The 8,530-nt window shown below is 41.6% G+C and overlaps 1 non-coding gene across 1 annotated transcript; it reads right to left on the reverse strand.

Annotated features, from left to right (window-relative positions):
- Positions 1-5,417: 5,417 nt before the first annotated feature.
- LOC120103326 (small nucleolar RNA SNORA17) lies at positions 5,418-5,546 on the reverse strand. The gene has a single exon (XR_005505393.1). It is a non-coding gene; the product is annotated as a small nucleolar RNA SNORA17 (small nucleolar RNA).
- Positions 5,547-8,530: the final 2,984 nt, after the last annotated feature.

The following is an 8,530-nucleotide window of genomic DNA, read 5'->3' on the forward strand; positions in this document are numbered from 1 at the left end:
TTCTCTTTAAGTTATGAACTCACGAGATTTTGAAGTTATGAACTCACAAGGTCTATAACTGGATCCCAGGTATGAGCTTGACTTCCTGACCTGATAGAAGCCGTATAACCTTCTGGGCCATGGGCAGTAGATTCTTCTGCAAAGCAAAGTACCTGAGGGTGTCGTCTAAGACTTCTGCTGCTGCATATTTCTTTTATTCAAAGTCTGTTGTACTCTTACTGCATCAGGTTACAAATGAACAAGAGGAAGCAATGACTGTCACTCTATCTTGAGACACTAAGGTTTTCACATGGCAATTGTGAGTCACCAACAACCCTGCTTTAATTGATAGTGTTAACGCTTCCATCCATGGAGTGAAGGATGTGTACCAAAAGAGTACCAAGAGAGTGGTCCTAATAATTCTTAGGGTAACACACTGATGTAGCTACAGCCCAAGGGTGGCCAGTCTGATGACTCGTGAATAGTTTTCTCTTTCATAAAAGTCTTAGTAGGGCAACTTTGCATGATCTCTATTTGGATCCCCTCTGCTGCGCTTGCAACCTTTGGTCCTTGGTTCATCTCTCATGTAACATATAATAATTAGAAAACTCAGTGATTAGAAAAAGTATACAAGCTCATACAAAACAAAAACTTTAAATACCGCACTATCAACAAGTAAAACACAAAATTCTCAAGTATAGAAATGTAATCAAACCCATACGCTAGCCAAGCACATACAGCCAAACCATGAAATACATCTTAGGTAAACTATGATTGGTTTCTTATCCAATGGGTAAATAGTTTTCATTGCTAGCAGATACTTCAGTACTCAGGGGTTATAAATCCATGCACATTTTTGGAACAAATATGTGAAAATGTTTTATCATGCTAAAGCTTCCTAACCTTTGATCAATGTGGAAAGGCTGGAGAGATGGCATATAGGGTGAAATAAATTGTCCCAGAATCATAGGAAACAAAGTAAGGGCTTATGCCTTGTAATCCAGTATGGAGAAGCAGAAGCAAGCAGATATTTGCACTTGCTGTCCAGGCAGCCTAGAAGGCAAATACCAGGTCCAATGCAGAGACCCTACCCCAAACACAAGGTGGATCATTCTTGAGGAAAAATACTTAAAGCTGCTCTCTGTCCTTCACATACACATAAGCATACATAATATGCACTCACGCTCCTGCATATAACACACACGCACACCCACACCCACACACCCACACCCACACACCCACACAATTTCTAATAATCTATCATGAGGAACACTTTGAATACTAAATATAATTTACCTCTTTACAGTTCAGTTTTATTTGCAATATTGAAAAAGTGTTGTATGATCACAGTTATATGTGTATATATAACAGAGGTGAACTCATAAGGTAGAGAGTAAATGATGGTTCCCAGACACTGGAACAGGGTGCACAGAGATGGAGAGCTAATCATAGGAGTTCAGATGGACAGAGAGAATATTTTAAGATCTACTACAGAACCACAGTCAATGGTGATGGATAATATATTTCAAAATGGAAAAATAAACTTCAGAAGTCTTATTATAAAAATAATACCGGTCAATAAATGCTTCTTTGCTGGGTTTAAACAATTCCACATTTTATAAATATACCAAGATATCAAATTATTGGCAAACAGTTGGTGACCCACACCTTTAATCCCAACACTCAGGAAGCAGAGGAAGTGGATCTCTGTGAGTTCAAGGCCAGCCTGTTCCACAGAGTGAGTTCCAGGACAGCCAGGGCTACACAAAGAAACCCTATCTCAAAAATTAAAAAAAGATAAATTATATTCACACATATATCCAACTATAATTTATTAGTCAAAATATTAAATGATTAAAATCCATTAGCTAAGAAAGAACCATCAATATCATTAGAGAAGAAATATTTTAATTACAAAAGAAACTAGTTCTAAGAATGAACAAATTTAGACATTTAAACCACAGAATTCAGAATCTGACTAATTATGCTGTCACTGGCTGGATTTAACACATTGCCACTCAGAAATGCTAAAAAGCTGGGCAGGTGGCACATGCATTTAATCTCGGCACTCTGGACCAACCTGGTCACCATACTGAGTTCCAGGACCTGCCTCAAAAAATAAAATGATTTTTCAAAAACAAAATAACAACAAAAAAAATGGTAAAGACTTGAGAACAAGGGGTTGGGGCAAAGAGGAAAGAATGATTTGGAGACTGGTAACACAACTTGATAGAGGGAATGTCTAACACTCGAGAAGCCCTTGGTTCAGTCCCAGCATGGGAAACATTGTGTATGGTGGTGCCCTGCTATCTGGGTGGTGCCCTGCACTTGGGAGGTGGATGTAGAAGGATCAGTTTTAAGGTCTTCCCTAGCTACAGAGCAAACTGAGGTTTCAAGCTCTTCTTCTACCTACATAAAGGTCCAGAAGGTAGGCTTAGGTTAGGGCTAAAATCTTCCAGATGCTGCTGTGAGGCTCTAGAACAAGACCTGTGGAACCTACTCGCCAGTTATCTGTAGATCATGAAGATGATCTAAATCTGAACATATCCTATCATCATTTTGGTGTCTTCTGTTTTGGAAAAAGGAAAGAATTGGGTCACTATGGAGGAAATCAATCTATTAATGTCTCAGACAAAATTTCATAAATGATTAACAGGACTACCTACAGAAATTAATGGAAATATCACCCGATGATTGTTAGAAGCAGGCTGATCAGCTGTGACCTACAAGGGTATCTGTATGTGTGTGTGAATGTATATGTGTGCTTATATATGTGAAAGGCAGGAGTTGATGCTGGGTGTCTTCCTCAGTTGATCTTAATCTTCTTTTCTGAGATATGGTCTCTCATTGGCTGGGCTGGTCCGCCAGCATACCCCAGGGGTCCTCCAGTCTCCATTGCACCAGTGCTTGGATTACAGGTACAAGGTTTTATATTTACCTTTCTTTGGGAGAGAGGTGCTGAGGGTCCAAACTCAGGTCTTCACAGATGAATGACAAACAATTTCCTAACTGAATAATCTCACCTACCTTATTTCAATAATTTTTAGAGTCAAAATAAGCCAAGTAAAACTACAGAGTTTAAGTTTTTCCTTGGACATAACATAATCTGAACTGTTAAAAGAAAAGGAGGTAGCTAATAAAACCCTGGGGCCAATATTTTGTGAAACAAAAAAAAGAAAAATACAATATCCACTTAACAAAAATGTGGGTGAGGATATATTGATGTACTCAGTAGAAAGGAGGAGTGGGCTTTGCATATATTTGGTTAATGGTGGGAAGAGGAAAGAGGGTATGGAATAGACTGAAGCTAAATCACCATTCACAGAAGAAAGTCAACATGTTTAGGAAAACCGGGAAGACCCAAAAACTAGCAATGCTCATTTAAAAAAAATGTTCTGGGAAAAAAGAAAAACTATTATAGAAAGTTAGCTACAGAGTGGGCCTGAAGCAAACTTTTTGGGTAAATTACATGTTTTTTATAAAAATAAATAAATAAAAAAGAAAGGGCCAAGAATAAAACATTCTCAAGTATTAGCAAGATTTCTTTCTCTATTCTTCAGTATTCTTATTCTTTCTGTGATAATCATGTCTTTAAAATAAACGAGTGCCTTCCTGTACTAAAGGTGCTGGCACACCGGGATGAAGGCTCTATGTAGGTGCCTGCTTGACTTCAGGAATTGTGTAGAAACAATATATATTCTTGGCAACAGCCTGGGTTGTTTGGGGCTCCCCATGGAGTCCCATTGGCCAATAACTCAATTAGATGTAACCCAGCCTTGGTACTGGAATCTATTATGTGAGATGGCCAGATGGAACTGTCTCCCCCATTATCTGGTGACTTCATTTAGCTAGCACTGTGGAAGGAGCAGCCAGCCACAAACCCTTTATTTACAATGGTGTCCTGCCTGCAAGAGAAGCTGGAGTGACCAACCCATAGCTGCTTTGACTTAAGGCCACTCCACTAGATAGAACAAATACGTAACACTACTTGGGTGACCAAGAACCTGAGACTAGATAGTCCATGGACCAAACGTAGAAACAAATACTACTGCTGTCAGGAGGAGAAAAAGAAATGTTGCAAAAATGTGGCCCCTAGGGCTATTGTGCTTGCTGTACTCACAGATCAGTGCCCTGTTCGCAGATCATCAGAGAGCTTCCTCCTGCAACAAAAGGAAAACTGTAAAGGCCCAGACATTATGTTGAGAGCTCTTGAAACACATAGTCCTAAACAGGGTGCCTCGGTCAAATTGCTCCCCTCAGAGCTCAGAGAACCCCAAAAGAGAGAAGGCAGAGGGAGTGTAAGAGACGGAGGGAAAGGAGGTCACCAAGAAGACAAGGTCCTCTAAATCAACATGAGCATAGCTCGTATGAACTCAGAAGCAGCAGCATAGGGCCTGCACAGGCTGTTTGTGTAAATATCACTGGTACAGTTTAGTGGTTTCGAGATTCTTAATTGAGTGAAAGATTCTTGTGCCTTGTCTTGAGCTTTTTTCCTTTGGTTGGTTTATTTTGTTCAACTTTGATGCGATAATTGCTTCATCTTACTGATATATATATGTATATATATCATATCATATATGTGTATGTATATGTGTTTATATATGTGTATATATGTGTGTATATATGTATATGCGCATATATATATACATGTATATATACATGTATATATATATGAATGGATGAAAACATAGCCACTAGGGTAAAAGTTAAGAACTAAACTGTCACTTACATCTGCTGTAAGAGAAAAAAATATCCGTTTTCAAGAGTGACACTGGGTATATCGACCACTGCAGGATGGGCCTCCTGTTCAATAGTTAACTAATGTATAATGGACTACTCAGGTGTTTTTTTTAAACTTTTTGCTGGTTCTTTGTGAATTTCACATCATGCTCCACAATCCCCCTCCCTTAGTACCCCCCCCTTCACCCCCTTGCAAACCCCTCCAACAGAGAAAAAAAATCTTGTGGAAGCTGCAGTGTATCCCACCAAATACCCTTTTGTCCACACTTCTTTGCAAATGCTCTGTTTCTCTTTCTCTTCCATTTAGCCATGACTTACTTGCTCCTTAGTGGCACCCGGGGTCTTTGAGTGTCTGGGGTTGTCTCAGAAGTGGTCTCAGGTGTGCTATGCCCTGCTTGTGCATTATGGCCCTGGTAGGAGCCATCTCGAGCTTGATCTGTTCCCCAGCACCCAGGCCTGCGCTGCTCTAGACTGCTGGTCATCTAAGGCTTGCTCCCAGTCCGGGCTGGGGGGCGTGGCTATTGCACCAGTAACCAGCAGGTCTGAGTGGCCCTACTCTGTCTTGGGTTCACTCCCTCCGGAGACCCACAGTCCCAAGCAGGATTGTTCTAGTTTCTGATTTGCTCCCCACCCTAGAAGCCCCGCCAGATGCCCTGGTGCCAGATTGGTGGTCCTCTCAGACTGGCCGTTTTTCAGAGAATGCTAGCCTATTTGTTATTCAGATGTTTATAGGTCAGAACACCAAGTGTAGACAAAGGCTCTCTCTCTCTGCCAACTACTGAAACAAGTGTTGCAGCAGCCACACCCGCAGTGTCTCTAGGGTCGGACTTCAGTTGTTTAGAGTGTTTTGATTTGGTGGTTCTTTGCGGGCTGGAGAGGTTATTCTGTTTTTCTTGGTTTGGGGAGTTTTGTTGTTTTATTGGTTTTTTTTAAAGATTTTTTTTCCTTTTTCATTATTCATTTCACATCCCCATATCAGTGCCCCCTCTTTGCCCAGTACCTCCTCACCCAGGTCTTCCTCCCATCCCCCCTCCTCTTCTCTTCTGAGAAGGGGGAGTCCCCTGTATGACCCTAACTCCCACCTCCCCGCACATCAAGTCACTGCAAGACTAGGCACAGCCTCTCCCACTGAGGACAGACAAGGCAGCCTAGTTATGGGAACAGGATTCCCCGGGCAGGCAACAGACTTGGGGACAGCCCCTGCTCCAGTTGTTGGAGGAACCACATAAAGACCAAGCTGCATATCTGCTACATATGTGCATGGAGTCGGGGGAGGTCCAGCCTATGCTCGCTCTTCCATTGGTTAAGTCTCTGGGAGGCCCCAATTAAGGAAGAATTTAAAGTCGGGTAGATAAGGAGAGGAAGAGAATCTAAAAGGCCTTGAAAGGGAAGAATATAATTAAAATACATTTAAATTTAAATATCATTTTAAATAATAAAAATAAGATGTAATTTTAAAAAGAGAAAATAAAGTAGAATCCAAAAAAGAAAATGGAAGTAATCTAGTATTTTGTTGAAGAAAACAGGGGCTGAAGAAATGGCTGGAAACATGCACTGCTCTTGTGGAGGACTCCAGTTCACCCCCATGGGAGGCAGGTAGCTCTCGATGCCTATCCTGCCTCCTCTGTGCACCCAAACACATGTGTGCAGACACACATCTGTACATAAAATAATCAAAAGGAAGGAAGGAGATGATGAACATCTGCAAGATTATACAACCGCTAAAAAGCTTATAATGTTGAAGAAGCATGGACAAGTTTAAAGCAGAAGATGGGGAGGAGGGGAAGGAGGCAAAGTAATGCTGGGGGTGGGGTAGTTGGCACTAAGAGGATGTGCAGGAAAAGTATTAGCATCTTAGACCAGCCCAGTGGACACCAGTGTCACAGTGACTCTCAAGGGCCTGTTTCCAAACCAAAACAGTGACACTGTGGATGTGTTTACTGGACAATAATCATCATTTATGGACACAATTATAACTGTCGATGTATAGTTACCATACAGGTCTTAGACATAGTAAGCATTAACCCTGCATTCTTGCACAGATCTATTAGTGAGGAAAAGATGAAAGCCGCTTCCTGCTGTAGCACAGAGGACAAAGGTGGCAGTCAGTCTAGTGAACGTGCCATAAGTAGTTGCTCTGAAAGCCAGATGGTCTTTCTAAAGACATAGGCTCAATTCTAGTTAGGAGGCTTAAGACTATGCTTTCTTATTTGATACTCAAGAGTACAAGATGATAGCCCAAATAAAAATATATATTAGTAAGAATCAAAAATATTTTATAGCCTTCGTTATTTTCTACTTACAGAAATCTTTGACTGCTATCTCTTATTACTGTGTTTGCTAACTTTAAAAGCAATATAAATTACCCCTTCCACAACATCTAAATCCCACACAATATTTATCCCAATGCCTTTGATACAATTATTTTACAACTATGCCATTCCCACTAGCTAGTTTCAAGAGCCAAGTACTATCAGTTATTCTGTATCAAATAAAGCATCTGGTATAATATTTAATCTTCTAACATAGTAAAGTTGAATTAACACAGAGTTATAAAGAAAGACAGTTCACAAATCTAAATCAAAACGGGGGGGGGGGTCCCCATTGGAGGAGTTAGAGAAAGGACTGAAGGAGCTGAAGGGGTTTGCAACCCCATAAGAACAACAATACCAACCAACCAGAGCTCCCAGGGACTAAACCACCATCCAAAGAGTACACATGGACAGACCCATGGCTCCAGCTTCTTATGTAGCAGAGGATGGCCGTGTTGAGCACCAATGGGTGGAGAAGCCCTTAGTCCTGCCAAGGCTGGACTCCCCAGTGTAGGGGAATGTCAGGGTGGGGAGGGGGGAAGGGGCAGATGGAAGGGTGGGGGAACACCCTCATAGAAGAAGGAGGTGAGGGGATGGGATAGGGGGTTTATGGACAGGAAACCGGGAAAGGGCATAACATTAAATTAATTAATTAATTAATTAATTAATTAATAAAAACAGAATATACTGAGAAGGCAGGGTCCTCTGAAATCAATGTAACTCCTCTCATTTCTAGACCCCACTGCCACAGGCACAATGTGATGTGTACCTCACAGGTTACCTCCACTCCTAAAGTTCTTCTGCTTTACCAGATCGCAGAAGCCTACTCCTTTTAACCATTCTTCACATTTCCACACACATCTCAGTACTATCAAAGCTTTCACAACTCCCCCGACCTGGGACACTATCAGCAGTGAATAGTTGCTGGGAGAAGGGCATCATAGTCCTTCCATACAGCCGTTCAGTCAGCCCCCTTACTGAAGGAAATGACCTCCCACCCACACCAATGGAAGCAACCCTAAAAGTATGAGGAGACGGACATGGACAGAAAGGGTTCCTCGGGAGAGGAAAGGAGATAAAAGAGAACAATGGGAGAGTGTGAATGCAATTGAGCCATTTATAGACATGGTCGAAGTTGTGAAAAATAATTTTATATTATGTACACACACACACACACACACACACACACACACACCCCTGGGGTGGGGTGTGCATGTGTAGCAGGCAGAGACCCACTCTGGAGAGTTGGTTCTGTCCTACAGAGGGGGGCCTTGACATTGAACTCAGTTCATCAGGCTTAGCAGCAAGCACGTTTACCCACAGAGCCCTCTCACCAACACAAGAATAATTTGAAAAAGAAATCTTTACCCCTTCTTGTTTTTCGCATGTTTTAAAGAAAAGATATCCTGTCCAATTTTACCCTTCAATACACAGTGGCCACCCCTGACCTGCACACTCTTTTCACTCGGTCAACGTTGACCATTTATGGCTGAGGTGCA

This window comes from Rattus norvegicus, chromosome 5 (assembly GCF_036323735.1).
Source record: "Rattus norvegicus strain BN/NHsdMcwi chromosome 5, GRCr8, whole genome shotgun sequence".
Lineage (NCBI taxonomy): Eukaryota > Metazoa > Chordata > Mammalia > Rodentia > Muridae > Rattus > Rattus norvegicus.